Source organism: Cebidichthys violaceus, unplaced genomic scaffold (assembly GCF_023349555.1).
Source record: "Cebidichthys violaceus isolate CVI_PGR_0920_01 unplaced genomic scaffold, fCebVio1.0.p SCAF_1, whole genome shotgun sequence".
NCBI lineage: Eukaryota > Metazoa > Chordata > Actinopteri > Perciformes > Stichaeidae > Cebidichthys > Cebidichthys violaceus.
Genome location: NW_027176262.1, coordinates 17433890 through 17453400, shown reverse-complemented (window position 1 = coordinate 17453400; position 19511 = coordinate 17433890). Strand labels below are relative to the sequence as shown.

The 19511-nt window shown below is 40.6% G+C and overlaps 1 protein-coding gene across 1 annotated transcript in view; it reads right to left on the bottom strand.

The window, feature by feature from the left end:
- LOC137874137 (sodium/calcium exchanger 2-like) overlaps positions 1-19511 on the bottom strand; it is a 120547-nt gene that overhangs the window by 76067 nt on the left and 24969 nt on the right. Inside the window, exon 2 of the mRNA XM_068712739.1 lies at positions 4339-4401. The gene's annotated coding sequence lies outside the window, so the exon portion shown is untranslated. The remainder of the gene's footprint in view (positions 1-4338; positions 4402-19511) is intronic.

The window sequence follows — 19511 nt, the reverse complement described above, 5'->3', positions numbered from 1 at the left end:
AGGAAACTGTGCCAAAAGAGACAAAAACAATACTACGACAGGATTATTAGGACACTACCGACACTACCAGAAGGAGCTATGGTCCGTTTCCAGCTTCCCACAGGGACATGGGAACCCGCAACAGTCGTCGAGCCAGCAGGTACCCAGAGGTCCTACAACACTGATGGAGGTCACATGCTCAGGCGTAACCGGCGTCACCTCTTGCAGACGTGTGAAAGTAGTGCAAGCCAGGTACTTCCACAAAACAACCACCAGGTGAAGCCTGAGGACACTGAGTCTCAAACAGTACAGCAGGACCCTGCAGGTCTTACAGGTCCCAAACAGCCACAAGACTACCACAAGATCAGGCCGCATAGTGAAGCCTAGAGACATATTAGACTTATGATTCCCAACAGGAAAAGAACTGAAGGATATGTTCATGAAAATAAAAAAAGTGTTTAAGTTTGAAAGTTTGTTGATAGTTTAGACATGAACTGTTGATGGGATAATTGTTTTCATATTTCCTTCAGTAACAGTGTTCTTGTAGATTTGGCATATGCCTATATGCAGTTTTCTGAAATGTTTAAATGGGTAATGTTTACTATTTAATTTGGTAGCTATATCCATGTTTTGTTGTAGTATGTAGTATCTTGGATACTTCCGGTTCAGATAACCATCATGTGGTGATGATGTCAGCAATGTGCGCCAGAGAGTGTAACATACGCTAAGAATAAAGATGGACGCCCACCACGCCATATGAGACAAACTGGTATCATTCGTTTTACTTAGACACTTACATGTCAGTAGAAACAGAATATTACAACATCTATGGGCAGAGCATGAGCACCAGAGACATCCCACAGATAGGCCAGCTAGCTTCCGGTTTAGCCCTATGTTAACCTGAATAGGGATAAAACAAGTCAATCGTGGGGCTCTTCTAGACTGACCAAATGTTACCAGAATTGATCAACTGAGCAGCAGAACCACGGATGCTATGTGCTTTAGTTTTTATACAGTGATAGGGGAGGGGCAAGATTTCAGGCCCCAAAAATCCTAAACCTAACCCCACAATGCAGGACTATCTAGTTTTCAGCAATTTTTTTCTAACATGTAGAACATGTTTTGGAAACGAATCTCAGATTTTACTTTACCAGGACATGAGGTGAAAGGAAGGGAAAGTGCACACTGTAAAGAGAGAGCGATGGAGATAAATTAGATGTAGTTATAAGAGTGTCAGGACAGAGTCGGAGGGTGTCTGGGACACCCTCCGGACACCCTTTCTGAGGAAAGCTGGATTCAGACCAAAAATAGATATATAAACACACACACACACGTACACACACACACACACACACACACACACACACACACACACACATGAACATTAATCATCACACAGACTATGGTAAGAATGGCTGGAAAGGGACACAGGGGACAAGACATGCATCAGTATTTGAATGCAGGGTTTTGTTTTGTTAATTCAAAATTCACAAATATCCCATGACAAGGAATATTCATCCCACATTATTCATTGTGCATCAACATTAAAATACAATTCTCATCCATTAGGCTTTCACTTTTTGTAAGCAAAAAAATCTCCTATCCTCAATTTGAATAAAGTTATAATAAAAAATAGTGATTCATAAATTGTTTCTTTTTTATATTTTTAATAAATCAACTTATTTAATCAATATACCTCGTCAGTGCTGCTTCTCTTTGTGTGCAGAAAGAGGGAGAGCAGATCCGTTTATCTGACCACAATGAAAATAAACGTTAAACGCCAACAAATATATATTTTGAGGAGAATATTTTGTTGGATAAAAACATGTTGTGAATTCTTGAAATGGTTACATCTTTTTTCAATAAGTGTTGACTTTTGGACTTTACAACCCTCTGGAGTTATTGTAAATGTTTGGACCACATGGGGCAGCACTGTGGTCCATTGATTATATTCTTTTTTTCCGACAAATTACTATGGCAACGGTCGGAGCTTAGGGTGCGTACGTACGTACATGCGCCGGCCTGTGTGTTAGGGGCCACCTGGTTGCACGCACATTTGTGCAATGCTGAGTTGTACATACCACACACAGACGCACATACATACACACATGTGTGACTTTTGGTAAATGATCACATGCTTATGTACGTGTGTCTTGTCCTCCTGGTCTCTTACTACCCCACATACACGGACAATTCATGCATGAACACCACACGCCGAGGCACATGAGAAAAAATTACACACAAGGAGCACATTCATCAATTAACTTCACCTTACACATACACACACAAACACACACACACACACACACACACACACACACACACACACACACACACATGTACAGATTATAAATACATAACTACTGCAAAGTCGTACAAAGGCACACACCCGTTCAGTAATGACCCCCCCCCCCCTCAACCAACAGCGCCCATTCATCACCACTTGGCTGAGCCTTGGGACAGAACTAATGAGCCATTCTGTTTCCCAGAATGCATTGCTCCATCCCTTTATGCCCTCAACCTCTTCACTCGTCACTGGTGTGCACGAGTGACTCTGCATGCGTTTGTGTGTCTGTTTGAGCAAATGTGTATCTCATATCAAATATAATGTTATTATAAAATGTGTGCTACAATTAACTGTTAAAATAACATAGATTATAGCATTGCTAATAATTAGCAGACTTTATTCATTATAATATAATTGTCTGTTAAAGTTTAATTAACTATGAATTTACCTTTTCTTAATGATGGTTATTATAAAGTGTTTTTCTACTGGGAAACACACAAGCAGGAGCCAGTCAATGACCATTCATCTCCATTATGATGAGAAACATACATTAACATGTCATTTGCCTCCTGCAGGTAAATGACATGTAAATCCAGGTAAATGTAAAACAGGTAAATCCACATGCAGTCCGAGTAATGAGTCATCTGCAAAAAAAAAATGTGTCACTGTGTCTATCAAGCTTTCTCTCTTTCACACACATAATATTAGCATGTATGTAAAAAAGATCAAAAGCTGATTCCACAACTTTAATTCGGCAGGATGAGAGCTCTCTCCTCGGTGCCCGATCTCTGAGTCACAACCCCACATCTCAATTTTTTGCAAGGAGATTCTAAAAAGGTCTGGTGTTGCTCTTGTGTCTGGATTGGTTCAGAGGGAAAAACCTGAACCAATCGGAGCCTCTGTGGTCGGGATTAAAATTACCCAGCTGTATCAGAGTAAAAAAAGACACACACACACACTGAGTCTTCAAGATCAGCTCAAGTTTGTCCACGTTCACAAGAAGAGCCTCAACTCTGTGTGGGAGGATTTCTCAAAGCTGACGTTTATCTGGGCAACATTAACGTTAGCTACTAGCCAGCTAACACTAGCTACTTGCTATAAAATTGGATAACAAGAGAGTGACAGAGAGCTGGAAGAAATGATCCCTCTTGAAGTAGAAAAAGCATAGAATGTAACTTCAACTATGTGCAAGGTAGGAAACACACTACAGCAAGTATCTGCATCAAAATATACTTAAAGTACCAACTCAATTTTGATATATTGGGCTCTATTGGTTTCTTCTTTCTTCTGTCTTCGTTCAGACTAGTGGAAAGAAAACATCTAAAATACACATTTAGGTGTTTATTTTACAACTCTGTCTATTTGTGTCTGTAGATTTGTCCTAAATTCACCACAGGTTAGCATTAGATAATGCTTCTTTGCATAAAGACTACATTCCCAGAACTTAATATACAAATGAACTACCTGGTAGTTTATGTCTCCACCAACCAGCCAAGTAGCAGTTTATTTCCATGTCCATTCAAAATGTCAACTCTTCATCATTTTATCCTAAAAGACATTTGTGCGAAATTGTCATAATTAGCATATGAATGCTGGAGTTTATGGCCAAAAACGTGTTTTGTTCGGTCACAGTGACCTTTGACCACCAAAATCCAATCAATTCATCTTTGAGTCCAGGTGGACTGTTGTGCCAAATTTGAAGAAGTTCCCTTGAGGAGTTACTGACACATCCCATTCACGAGACATAGGATGAAAGTTGTACTGTTTCCGAGCAGCCGATCTTATTAATTTGAGACAGTTTCATAATCAGTTAAAAGTTCCTCACAGTAACATTAAGTACAGCACTTGAGTAAATGTACCTAGTTTCCACCACTGGCTTCTAAAAAGGTACGCGTCACCACAACAGAAGTCTGTAAGGAGGAAGAGGATCTGATCCAGAACAGTCTGCGTTAAACATTACATAATTTCCACATGCGGCTCTCATCTCCGTTTCTGGCCTAAGAACTGCCATTCCCAAGAGACGGAAATGTGACCGAAAAAAAAACTAAAAACAGGAAGAAGAGCAAACTCACCACTAGTCTAGGATGCTCCTTGTTCAACTCTTGATCCTCATAGAACTCCTACTCACTGGCAGGCTGCAGAGAGAGAGAGAGAGAGAGAGAGAGAGAGAGAGAGGATTAACAGAGGATTTCCCTTCTGATGTCGTTCAATCCAGCAATGACACCTGGAGCACCACATCCCACACACGTTCAAGGACAAAAGACGGGAGAGAGACAGAGAGACAGAGATGGACAAAAGGAGACATACAGATATAAGGAATATAGAGAGTGAGACGATTAAAGGGAGAGGTGGAGAGTGTTTAAGAAAGTGTGGGAGAGAGCGATATGGGTCAGTGATCAGGTTTCATTTGTATAAATGTCAGTTAATGAGGTGAGCATCATTCCCACAGATGGGTCCCGGATAATGAGTGTGCAGTATTTTTCCACCAGGGAGTCACGTAACAACACATGGTGGAGAGCAGAGGGAGAAAAGGACACGGTGTAGTTTATTTGTTTCGTATATTTGTTTAATATCAAGTGAGACTGGTAGAGATTATGACGGAGATTATGATGGAGATTACTCTCCGACCTTCAGCCACAGAAAATGGGCGATGAATTTCTGCTTTTACGAGGTGGTAAACCTGAAGGGATTTCATTTGAGTTTTAGTGTCCAACAGTGATCCACAAAAGCACCATTTCCGACAGCAGGAACTTTCCTCAGGGACTAGGAACCTGTTAAAGACCTCATTGTGTTTTGACCGCAGGGACCAGGGTCTAGATTAAGTTCCAGGGACATTTTCCCGCTGCCTTAACTCATGTACCACTTTATTGATACGAGGACGGACTCTAGTATTGATTTATTAGGCTTTGCTGTCGTCTTAAAACTACCGCCTCACTGTTGGATGGCTCCGCCAACCAGTCAAGTTGTAGTTTACATCCACATCTGTCCAAAATGTCCTCACTTCATCAATTTCATCCAATTAGACATTTGTGTGAAATTGTCATAATTAGCAAAAACATGTTTTGTGAGGTCATAGTGACCTTTGACCACCCTAATCTGAGTCCAGGTGGAATTTTAATAAATTCCCTCCAGGCGTTCCTCAGATATTGCATTCAAGAGAATGGACCGGAGGGACAATCCGAAAACATCCTCATCTTCCTCCTTTGCATTTCATTCAGTACACCATGCATCAGTGAATACCATGCAGCTGTAAATGTTGTCCCAGTGAGAAAAATCACTTTCACAATTTTTTGTCATACAATACCCTCTCAGTTGGACGGGTTGAACCTGCTGCTCCTCCCCAAAGAAGGCAGTCTCCCCTTGTAGCATTCTGCTGCTCCTCGTCAAATCAAAAAGTAAAACTATTTTTAAGTCTAGCACCAGGGAGTTGCCCTCACGCTGCCAACAAAATGTAAATAAAGCAGTTGGATAGGATGCACGTCCAGCCCCTGGCTGACGCAGGACACTGAAAACGACCTTCAAACGTATTTTTCCGCATAAGTACAACTAACTGTAAATACCAGGGGCGCTTTTTGTGATACCTGGGTTCATGTTATTTTTCTCTTTCCTGTCGCATCCTGTGATTAACAACATATCTAGGCGGAAAACAACAAATAAATATTCATTACTTGACATGCTGCAGCCGCCTTTCCACCTGAATGCAAACATATGATTAATAGTATGTGGTCTATGATATTCTCTTGACTCAACGCTTCACTAAACAACTGATGAGGGGAGAATTAATAATGAGATACAGAGGGCTGCATTGAAAACAACAGCTGTGTCCAATAAAAGTGTGTGAAACAAAGCATTTCTGGACCGCATCTGTCTAGAAATCAGGACACATATAGAGAGTCAAACTCCTCCGTACTTCTTCACAAGGTCCTGACCTCTATTAACAGGTCGATGGTCTCCCGTCTTCACTCTGTCAATAGCTCTTTATCTGCTTAGAGGGACAGCCGGTCGGAGATGGACGGAGCTCTCTGAGGTTAACTCATCTGATGTGACTCAGAGCAGACAGCACACATATAGTAAAACCCACACAACACAACACAAACAACACCAAGGCTGGGTTGCACTAACAAGGATTCATTTTTAAACCTGATTTAACTTTAAATCATGTTGCATCAAACTGTAAAACTAGCTCTGAATTAAGAAAGATTCAATTTAAACCCTGTCTTTAAACATCAGTTTAGTTTGGACTCTAAACACAAATTAAAGGTGTGGGCTCTGTCTCAAGAGGCGGGCATTGTAGGCGCGCGGCCCACTCTAGGCCGTCCTCTTCAGGCTCAGTTCCTGAGAGGGACAGGCTCAGGGGGGCTGGACTGTCTGTCCAGGTGCTTCAGACCATCCAGGCGACTAGGGCGGAATCCACCATGGCCTGTTACAGGGCAAAGTGGTCCAGCGGTGGGGCGAGGAAAGGTGGGTAGAACCCCTGACCCATGCAGTTGGGTCTATTCTCTCCTTTTTGCAGTGTTTGGAGGATAGTCGGCTGTATCATGCCACTGTCAAAAATTGTGCAGCAGCCTTTTCTTACTGCCAATAGGGTTTTGGCGACAGACTGGTCTTTCGTCACCTTCTAGTGAAGCAATTCTTGCAAAAGGGGTCAGGAGACAGCGCCCTGTGATGCGTGCCTCCTCCCTACAGTGGAAGCTGCTCGCGGCTTTGGTGGAGGGTCCCTTTTGGAGGCCACGGCTATTGCCTTCACAGAGGCATACAAATGTTTGATTGCTGTCTGAAATACACGTTTTTGAAGCTGTTGCCAATGACACACTGCCGTGGATAAAGATTTCAGCCCTTCATGGTTCTCATGTGTGTGTGTGTGTGCAAATGTGTAATTGAAGACCTGTGAGCTTGTCTGTGACACTCAGGTTTTGTGTTCTATTCCCCTCGTCCTTCGATCAGGCCTGACGTAAAGGTCTGGGCTAAAGGTCGAAGCCAACACGTACGGCGTCGAGGCATTCATCAAGAGCGGAGGTGCTAAAGTTCACCACCAAATAATCTCCTTCTCTGAGCTGTCTCTCTAATCGCAGTGCTCTTTTACTCGGCATGGCACATCGGTGCTCTGCCCCTTTATCTCTGTGTCTCCCTCTGACACATCTCAAAGTATTTCTAAAGGTTGAACCAAACCAAACATTCAAAATAACATACACTGCACTGAAAAAGGTTAATTTTCTCCATCCGGGTTTTTCACAAGACAGAGAAAATCGATCAAAACTAATTTTAAAGTCCGTCTGAATGCTGGTCACCATGGCAACAATGTCCCTTTGTTTTAACATGTCCCTAAAGAAAATGTTATTATATGCTGTGAATAGAGTCAGGTGGTATACTTGTGTGATTGCATCGGTAGACCAGAAACTCCTGTGTTCTAAGAGGTAAAATTACTGTTTTTGTCAATGAAGTCCGGTTACTTGGAAAAGAGCATAGATAACAGCTTCAGTTCCCCGTTATAAAGGACTGTCTGAAGGCAAGGTAAAATGGTGAAAATATGCTAAATATAGCGTACACTTAAACTGATATACATTTTATTTTTAGGTGTCTAAAATACATTTTGCTGCTGTCCACGTCCCATTAATTGAAGTGCAACTAAGAAATGTTGTTGCATTCCTCTCTACATGCGCATTACAGTCTCCATGGCACCTGCCTGATCCAACCATCTTAATGTAAACTGACTTTAAATTAAGAGGATGTCATTTGAGTTTTAGTGTCCAACAGTGATCCACAAAAGCACCATTTCCGACAGCAGGAACTTTCCTCAGGGACTAGGAACCTGTTAAAGACCTCATTGTGTTTTGACCGCAGGGACCAGGGTCTAGATTAAGTTCCAGGGACATTTTCCCGCTGCCTTAACTCATGTACCACTTTATTGATACGAGGACGGACTCTAGTATTGATTTATTAGGCTTTGCTGTCGTCTTAAAACTACCGCCTCACTGTTGGATGGCTCCGCCAACCAGTCAAGTTGTAGTTTACATCCACATCTGTCCAAAATGTCCTCACTTCATCAATTTCATCCAATTAGACATTTGTGTGAAATTGTCATAATTAGCAAAAACATGTTTTGTGAGGTCATAGTGACCTTTGACCACCCTAATCTGAGTCCAGGTGGAATTTTAATAAATTCCCTCCAGGCGTTCCTCAGATATTGCATTCAAGAGAATGGACCGGAGGGACAATCCGAAAACATCCTCATCTTCCTCCTTTGCATTTCATTCAGTACACCATGCATCAGTGAATACCATGCAGCTGTAAATGTTGTCCCAGTGAGAAAAATCACTTTCACAATTTTTTGTCATACAATACCCTCTCAGTATACTTGTGTGATTGCATCGGTAGACCAGAAACTCCTGTGTTCTAAGAGGTAAAATTACTGTTTTTGTCAATGAAGTCCGGTTACTTGGAAAAGAGCATAGATAACAGCTTCAGTTCCCCGTTATAAAGGACTGTCTGAAGGCAAGGTAAAATGGTGAAAATATGCTAAATATAGCGTACACTTAAACTGATATACATTTTATTTTTAGGTGTCTAAAATACATTTTGCTGCTGTCCACGTCCCATTAATTGAAGTGCAACTAGGAAATGTTGTTGCATTCCTCTCTACATGCGCATTACAGTCTCCATGGCACCTGCCTGATCCAACCATCTTAATGTAAACTGACTTTAAATTAAGAGGATGTCACACTACCATGAATGCAATTACTGTAAGGCTTGGAGATAATATAAGTGACATATCAATATACACGTTGGAAAGCAAATGTGAACTAACAGCACAGAAGTGAGTTCCCATTTTGGGAAATGCACTTGAACACTTTCTCGTTATGTGGAAGGATTGATGACACTCATGTCTGTATGATAAATATCTAGGAAGTTACTGGTTGGATTTAGAGGTTCTGGTAGGTGGATTTTGAAACCGTTGGGAAGAGCCAGAGTAGCTTTTTTCAACATCGTCTAATATTATTTTCATTAATCTATGTGCAATATAACTATATTACTATTTTTTCAATATCATTGACAATATCTCTCTTAATATCCTGCTCTATATTACTTTATACCTACGAACATTACGTACATTACCATATAAAGTAATTTGTTAATCTCATGTTATTCCATTGTGTGATGCGTTTGAGGACAGAGCTGCCACACAGTCAAGAAACTGCCTTTGGTTGGTCGACAGACTCAACCAATCAGGAATTGCTGGTGGATGGCTAACAACAACATAAGTAACTAAGCTAAAAGTAAGTCCCTCGCATGCATTTATAAGCCCGTCTTATAAAACACACTTTAACCTGAAGCCAACAATAATGTTAGCTAGCAGTTATGTATTAGTGCAGTTGTATTTTAGCATTGAAAAGCAAATTGGTCTTTTAGGTCACCGCAGATGTAAACCAGAAAGGCTCTGAAAAACCAGACAAAAAGCAGCTTTGAAATTGCTCACCACGCTGACTTTACATCTTACTGAATCTTTCCCTTTTAATTCCTGCTTACTGCCTCCAGATTTTCACTCATTCTAAGTAGCTTAAAGCAACAAGTAAAATGAAAAAATCAATTAAATGAAATCCACTGGGTGAGAGGGTAATGCTCTCTCGATGCTGCTATCGCTGCATAAAAGGTCACTCATTTACTAATTAGAAATAGCTGCAGCCTCTGCAGTTTGTTGGTGAAGGGGCGACCGCGGGTCACTTTGGTTTCCATGCAGCTGTTCTTCTGGAGCTTTTCAGTAGGACAGCATCAAGTCGGTCCCGTAAATCAGAGGTAACGCGTTAACATTAGTGTCACTACCATAGCTATAGCTGAACAACCCTCGTCGAAACACACAAAGGAGAGGCAGTATAAGTCCACACATGTTTATGAGTAGAAGCTTTTCTGAGGATGTTTTTCAGAAACATTTTTGGCAATTTCAATATATTTGAGAATAATTTGAATGTAATCAGAATTGGGGCAACCTGTGCGATAAATACTGTAGCTGTAATTCCCCAAATCATCCTTTGAGGTATATAAAAATTAAGTCCCATGGCACAAATCAATCGCAATCTGTCGTTTTAATGTTTTGGTTTTATAAGTGACAACAAAACCATCTCTAACTGAAAAGAGTAACTTTCAACCTTGACAATCAATGTGTCCAGTGGTTATTTAGCAACACTTGCCTGCATCCTCATATACTTGCAGCAAAGACCTAATATGTTGCCATTGCAATGTGATTAGACAGACAGGCAGGAGAATAGATGGCCATATTGTGAAGAATTTAAAGTTAAAAAGCAATGTTAATGTGTTTAATAATCACTCCTAGTGGTGGATATAATGTTATAACATGTTTGTTTGGAAAAGTGTTAAATCATAAAAGTATAATCATTCTATGTATCAAACTATAAAATACAGTTACTGAATGTTTTGAGGGAAAGAGAGAGACCTTTGAGACAGGCTTTTCAGATCTGAAAACAACTGTATGATAATGTGATGAGTTTGGTGAGCTGACTTCAGGAATGTGGGGTGTCAACAGTGGGGGAAGGATATGTATTGATCAAACAGAGATGTAGATGAAGACAGCCCTAAGAAAACACGGGGGTCGGGTAAACGCAGTTTTATGAGGAGGAGGACAGGTCGGACCAGAGGACACTGTTCAGACATTATGTGGATCACTTAGACCAATGGAGAGCATTGTCCGAGGACAGGAGGAGACAATCAGATTCCAGCCAATCACAAAGCTGATAATGGACTTTTGAAAGTAAACTACTGACTTTTGGGTATAAAAACATTGTTAGGAGAGATGTTGTTCAGTTCTTGGCGATCCTCTTTACTGTAAACTGGCGTTTGTAGGCCGGTAGGGGGGGAGAGTCTTTGAACTCGGTTTCGCGATTCCTTACTGTCGACAGTGTAATTCAGTTTGTAATTGTCTTTTTAGCATTTGTGAATTATAAATACTTTTTCATTGTAAGCCGGATCCAGCTGATTTTTCTTAGCGTGACTTCGTTGCTCAAACAACAACGAAAGAGCGAGAGGTCCGCGGCCTCCTGCGAGCAGAGGTCTCACTCCATTACAATATACATGCATATAGATACGTTCAACCGTGAAGAGGCATTGTGAAAACTCCAAATCGCTCTCGACTTAGTTTTTTATTATTATTATTTGAAAACCCCCCGGCGCACAGAGCTCTGCAGAGAAGTGTGAGCTGCCCTCTCACAGTCATAGTTCTGCTTATGAAATGCACAGAGGAGGCAACCGTGATGCTTTTCATTTATTTTTTCCCCATCGGCTGGAATCTTTTTATGAATTTGTTCATGCTGCATAAATGGCAGCAACCCTGCACTGACCCGTGGGTGGTAAATGTCAACAACGCTGACATCAAGTGATGAGAGCGAGTTCAAAGAGAGTGGAGGGCCATGACTGAGGCCTCCAGAGATGACTTTAAATGAAATGCATTTCCAGACCTTCTGGTCCTTGCTCACCAGTAGAGTGAAGAGGAACACTTAAACAAAACTACACTGACTTGCAAGCAGTTCGGAAGAAAGGGAGGTCACGAACATTTTAAAGTCTCACCTGAAGCGCGTCTGACACGGCGCATGAGTAAGAGTTCTCAGTGCAGATACTCTGCTAATCTGGTGAATCAAGCTGGCGACTGAGCCGTTTCAATTGGGAATGTGGACAGAACTGGACTTGTCTTGTTGAGGAGACGAGAGCGGGGACGGAGACATTTGTTAAAGAAACATTCTTCCTCTCATTGTGCCGAGTTCTGTGGATAATCACATTAAATCAGGCCAAAGCCCCTTTCACACATGCACTATAACCCCTGAACTTAGCCAGACATAAACCAGTGGAGCATTATATTGGAATAATATTGCAAAGGGAATATTGACTTAGCCCACGTGAGAATAGAGCTGCTCGTTGTACGAAGAATTCACAGTGAGTGAGCGTGTTGAAGTTTCTATCGTGGCTGGTGAGAAACTGGAAGAAACACCACCAGTTTCCTGAATCGGTTCGATTCTGATTCATAAGGTTCAATTCAATATTGATTTGATCAGGGATATTTCAGTGACAATACCAATACTGCTTGGATATTAGTGGTGCAACGGATCATAAAGCTAATGGTTTGGATCGTTTTTTGCCGCTGATGCTAATTGATGATCCATATTGGCAGATACACATCCCTTTGTTGTTTGATTGTAGCAGCTGGTCTACAAGGCTCCAGAATTTTTTTTGCCACGTCCCAAAAATCATTTTAACCACTCTGAAGTCAGTGTCAACCATCAAAAATTCTAAATGTTATCCTTTTACTTGTTTAAAGTAAACGTTTATAGTACTTTTTTTTTTCCTCATTAAAACACAAAATTAAAAATAAAATAAATAAAAGATTGTATTTTTATTGATATAAACAAATCTTGTCATTAGTAGTTTTAATGATGTATTATACGCTGCTTAGAGCTAGGGTTAGGAAGTTAAACAGGTGATAATTAATCTCTAATATCTATTTATGTTGTTGTGAAAATGTCTCCTTCATACAACTGGATTTATTCAAAGTTAAACAGGTGATAATTAATCTCTAATATCTATTTATGTTGTTGTGAAAATGTCTCCTTCATACAACTGGATTTATTCAAAGTTAAACAGGTGATAATTAATCTCTAATATCTATTTATGTTGTTGTGAAAATGTCTCCTTCATACAACTGGATTTATTCAAGTTTCTCACCAACACTACATTTTATGAGATTTCATTTGAACACATCATAACGTTATAATTTACATTCGCCCAATACTGAACACTGAACAGAGCCTGAATGCATCATAAAGTAACTGAACAGAACCTTTGCTCTTTAGCCGTTAGCGGTGCTGCTAACGTTACTAGCTAGTAGATTTTACAATGTACTCTCTAACCTGGTGCATTATTAAAAATATAAATTGTTACATTAAGAATTGCGAATTAGGGTCTTCCTCTGTCCCCATGTTCAAGTTTCACAAGACACTGAACCCCAAGTTGTTCAGAGACCATACCTTTGATATTGCACTGCCTCATCTGTGCAACACTTGGATAAGTAATTGGGTATCAGCCGATACAGAGTATCGATCTCATACCAGTGTTTGATTAATAAGCAGTACGCCTCAATGTGTAAGGTAACATCAGGCTTGATTTAAACATTGCTTTTCTAATTTTGTTAAAGAAAATGTAACAAATAAATTAATATTAAATTAAAATAACAAATTGTACACCAGTAAAAAAATGTATTACAATTAAAGTGTAAACTTTTTTAATGCAGCAACAAAATGGTCAAAACTTAAAGAGGAATTAAAATTCCAGTATATATATGATATAAACATAGAACTGAATTGAATAGATCGGCCCCACTGATACCAAATCCAGCTATTAGTCAGTATCGACCCGATATCCGATATTGGTGCATCCCTGAGCTAGATTGGATACGTGGGACGTTACAGCGTTTACCGCTCTCTATTTACCACAGTTCAATTGCCCTTGAGCAAGTCCCTGAACACCCAACTGCTCAGTGCCGAAGAGACCTGACTGTGGGTCTTACTGGGCAGCTTCAAAATGTTTCTTTTAAATGGATGTAAAATTAGTTTTTCATCAGAGACAATGCAGCTGTGTAAAGGCAAACAATGGAGTAGATCCAAAATACTTTTCAGAGTTAATTTTCTCTTTATCTTTCCAGCTGTATAACCCCCCCCCCCCCCCCCCCCCCACACACACACACACACACACACACACACACACCAACTTTGACAAACACCTCCCCCCTGCAGAGCTGTGTTCTCCTCTCCTCTCCTCATTAGCGAGCCTGTGGACTAAGAATTATCATTGCCATGCATAAATAATCAAGATGTCGGTGTCTATACTGTGTTTTTTTATTTTTATGAACAGAAGTGCTTGTGCTATGTTCATGCTGCCTGTGTGTTCAGACCGCTTTGCAGCCCATCAGGCTTCAGAGCCCGGTGTCAGAGCCTCAGGCCAGATTTACAGACGACTTCCTGCATCTATTTGCATATTCAGCAGCGTTTTGGTCCCTCATGAAAAGATTAATTCTAAGCATTTGAAAACGGAAATTTCTCATGCAAGAAGAGGCGATGTTTGGTTATTTACTTCTGCTCTTATTCGGTTTCAGTGGAGGAGTCAGAGGGAACAGCACTTCGGTTGGTAAAGTGGAAGCAGTAAGTGCTTATTTATCTTGGGTGTAATTTACCAGATGACTCCAGCAACCACCAAAACATTCAGCCTCCAGTGCAACGTTTTGCAATACAAAGTCGTTCTAGTTATGGGAAAAACATTTTTGTGAACCAACTAACTGAAAGTCATGGCAGCCTCCACAATGACTCGTCAGGTGTATGAGGTAACAATGCCGCTTCCTCCACCATATCTGCTTAGTGCTCAACCCCAATGATCACCTATGGAGGTGGTGTTCCTCCAGCGAAGAACTTTTTAAAGGCTTTGTCTCATTCGGTGGTAGGCTACGATAGAAAAAGTACACGAATATCCAAAACCACATTGCCCCATCAAACCGTATGGTGTTTTTAACCATAACCAAGTTGTGTCCACAACTCAAAGATATGCAGTTTGCTGTCACAGAGGAGTATAGAAATTAGAAAATATTCACATTTAAGAAGCTGGAATCAGAGAATTTTGACCTTTTTCTTAAAAACGGTGCTATCAGTGCTAATAGTGCAAACAACGGTAACAGTGCAGACAGAGCTAACAGTGTTCGTCTTAGGGGGAACCGAAGGGTGGGTGTAAACAAACCATAGAGAGGATCAGATTAAAATACACACAGAGGGAGAGTAACTTCATTCTCTGCTCAGGTAGACTTTACTCCACTATATCTTTGAAGAGACAATAGTTGTCTGTTGCTAAATCACTTTTAAGAATGTTATGATAACCTGTATCTTAACTATTAATTGTGTCTTCTTTTTTGAAGTGATTAACAGATAAGAAGCTAAGTCTATTCTGTCGTCTTTAACCCATTTCAGAGTAGTGGAAAATTGTTTACATGGTGTTGGACTTTTAGAAAAAGTCATTTCATTGTATGTTTCTGTTGCTGTCCAGTAAACAGCAGAAGGTTAAGTGGTTCTGTCAGAGGCAGTTTGACATTCAAGCCATTCGGTTTCCTGTGTCCCTCCTGTCACAAGCTCACCTCTTTAACCTCCGCTGCTGCCTCCGGGTAGCTGTGCTGCATCAAAGCGTGGGATAACTGATACGACGAGACATGGACTGCAGCTCCCATTAGTCTTGTCTACGCCTATAAGGTATCTTAGTACTACTGTATATTATCCATTACTTCAGTTAAATAATTCCCACATGGCACTCAATGTATTTATCATATGACTCCAAGTCAAACAACTTAAAAACCGTTGTTATTTCCTCATCGACAGATTTCCTTGGGACTTCAATGCAAACAATCGTTTCATCTGCATACATTCTTAGTGCTGGCGACCAGGAATTTCCAAATCTGCACCTCCAACAAAACCAAAACCCAAACAAAGACTTGGGAGAACAAATGCTTTTCTGTGTTGTATCAAAGGTGGTTTAGAAAAGTCCTTCCTTGAGCTTTCGTTGGCTTTTATCCAAATTGAGAGTCCAAAGACCGGGTTTGACAAGAGCGTTATTGGGTGGTATTTTGGGTAACATTAAAAAGAAAACATTTTTGACTGGACTTGGGTCTTGGAAAATCAATATTGTTTATCTACCATCAAGAAATCTTAATCACTACAGTCACGTTTGGGATGGGAAACAGGGCTCCACGATATATCGTTTCGACATGGTCAACACAAAGTGCACATACACGATACTCACATCGCAGGGCGTGCAATGTCAGCAAATTACCTCAGACACTTGATGCTCAAACTTTTTTGCCGCTTTAAACAAAGGGATAACTCGCCTTAATCTTACCTTAATCTATGATACTATATAATAATTCCTAAATTGATTTATATTTTTTATTGATAGTCCAAACCTGCAAAGTAACTTAAGTTGTCAAATAAATGTACTGGAGCAAAAAGTACAATATTTGCCTCTGATATGTAGTGGAGCAGAAGTAGAGAGCGAGAACGGAAAAACTCATTGAAAAGTACCTTAAAATAATACTTAAGTACAGTACTTGAGTAAATGTACTCTGTCACATTCCACCACTGGTATTAGCAGACGCAGAGTTCAGGTATGAGAATTGATGATGGGAGAAAAAGGGATCGGCGTGTCCCTATGTGGAACATTATGTGTGTATGGAAAAATATAATTAATAGATCTTTGAAAAGGAAATTAGAAAACACGTGTGGGTTTCATTCAGTGTAGGATCAAGAGTTTAGCGCTGGAACTCCCACGACTCTTGTATTTGCAGTGTAGCTGTTCACAATATCGAGTTTATCTTCATTGCATACTTCCACTTTTAGATCTCTTCCATCACGTCCTCCTTCCTCTTCCTGCAGGAAATACGATAAATCCCCAGATAGTCGTGACTGTGAGGAGCGAGGTGCCAGAGGCAAACGCCATGCTACCGTGGCTTCACTTAGTGTAAACCACATCTCCTAAATAAACAGGGAACTTCTCCGCTCTGGAGAAGCATTTCTGCCCTTTCACATTACTGTGTCCAAGCACTCCCAGCCTCTCTCTCTATCTCTCTCTCTCTCTCCCTCTCCCTCTCTCCCTCTCGCTCTCTCTCTCTCCCTCCCTCTCTCGCTCTCTCTCCCTCTCCCTTTCTCCCTCTCTCTCTCCCTCTCCCTCTAATTGTGTTCAACTTCAATCAGCCTCTTTCATTTTCCTCTCTCTCCTAATTGTGTGGTGTTTATGCATTCATGGGACATTTCTCTCTCCGTTTTCTCTCTCTTTTAGCTGTTCAATCACCATCTCTCATAATCACGCTGTAGTTGTGTATTTTTTGCCCTCTCTCTCTCTCTCTCTCTCTCTCTCTCTCTCTCTCTCTCTCTCTCTCTCTCTCTCTCTCTCTCTCACACACACATTTTATTGGTCCATTGTTGTGCTGACCTCTTTCTTCCTCTTCATCATTCCAGCGGACTATTTTGGCCTCTCGTCCTTTCCCATCTATTTTCCTGTCAATACATTCCCACAGCTTCCAACCTCCTTATTTTCCAATCTATTTTTCCTCCTGATACTGATGTAATTTCATCATGTCCACACATCAATGTGTGTGTATGTTGTTTCTTAAGAGGCCCTCCACAATTACTTTCTTACCCACTAAAAGGCCTTTTACACACTGGGGACGTGACGAAAAAAGGCACAATGATGAGAAATACTCACCTGGGAATATTTCGCCTCTGTTCATATTGGTAATGGTTGCAACACTTATTCAATAAAGGCTTTAAATAGATTTGTGCAGCCAGAGGACTAACTACCAGGATCCTCTTGACCCAGAGCAGCATCTGGCAGTCTGTCTGAGACAAAATGTCGCATAGCCTGAGCTACTGTAAGCTGTTCAATTGAGTTTCCTTTTAGTGAAACGCGTGAATGAGTGAATTTGAGTATTCTCTGGTTAACGGTTACGCAGTGTATATGCCCAGGGCTTTTATTGTGAAAGGTAGGAATGGAACAAGTGGATCTGGTATGAGCTGCCTTTGTCAATAAATAACAAAAATAATTATGAAATACAACAATAAAAAACTAAAGTTTGCCATCTTGGTTCAGACTACAGAGCCTCCCTGTGGTTGTTCGGAAAAATATATTGAAGTGCGCATTAAAAAAAGGCTAAAACGATGTTGATAGTTTATAAAGAGAAAACCTCTTCAATCAAAGTTCTTGTACAAATACTTTTGACAAGAATTTCTTCAGACATTTCAAAACTTCTGACTTTAGCATTCATTTGTTCACTGGCATTAATCTAAACTGACACGCCTACAAGAGGTTTATCGACCTCCCTCCTAACGATCCATCTTATTTCTCTTCGGATGTAAAAAAGGTTTGGGTTCGTCTGTGACTTCACATTAATCTTTTGATTACATTTTTTATGGGATGAAAGAGATGGCCGATGTTATATCTTTTCTCTGCAATTCTCCGCACATTAACGAGTAATTTAACGGGTGAGATGGAGCACTGAAGCTGCAGGCAGAGACAGAAGGAGGAAGAAGAGGGGGAAGAGGAAGAGGAGGTACCACTGCATCTGCTCCGCTCCCCCACACCCTCGCATCGGCACTTCTCTGTCAAAGAAACCAGGCGAATCGTATTCCAGAGAGGGACACAGAGGGAGAAATGAGGGCGGAAGAATAGTCGAAGAGAGGAAAAGAGAGTGAAGGGAAGAGAGAGAATCAGAGAAACACATCGAGAGAGGATGTCCAGGCGGAATTCATGTTGCATCAGAACACAATCACGCTGTTAAATCGGGATGATCAGAGTCAGTGAGTGGAAAGAAACCTGATGAGATGCTACTTTTATACCAGTATAAGAAAGAAGCTGGAACCACTGGGTGAGTGTTTGGCAGGTTGATGAACATATGTGTGTGTTGATAGGCCTGTAACGATAACTGCTTTTGATGGACGATATATTGTCCCAAAATAATATTAAAATATAATAATAAATAAAACACAACCAAAGCAATAAGTAAAATGGACTCAGGAAAACTGCACTTAAATAAACATTAAACATTTGGTGCAGGGGTATGGAGAGTCATTCATTTATTAACAAGCATTATAAGACCTTTTTTGACAAACGATGCTAAGTAACAACATAATGGCTATTAGCTAGACGGCCATTGTTTTTAGGGCCGCACAGTATATTGTTTCTTTATCGCCATGGCAACTTGCGTGACAAACATATCATGAACGTCTACGATATTGCACTTTTTTTTATCAGTGCTTTTTGTGTTCAGTTCAATGTTAATATTTGCTCATATTTGACTGTTGGATATTATTTCAAACTGATAGAAGAGATATCCGCACACTGAAGGTCTATTCATAGTACACTTTATATGAGCTTGTATGCTCCGATGAAGGTCCTTTAGATCAAAAGCTCAGATAAAGTGCCTATGTATCGTACGATAAGCCGATAACGTCACTTATCGTGGCAGGTGTATGGAATGATTATGGATTGATGGATTGGCTGAATGGACTGATAGGTGAATGTATGGGTGGATTATAGATTAATGAATCAATAAGTGGCTGGAAGTATGAACAGGTTGAGATTAAAAGAAGAAGATAATCAAGTATCTGAACCACCAATGTTCCTGCATTGAACTACGTTGTTATTTCTCCCATCTTTCTGTAGA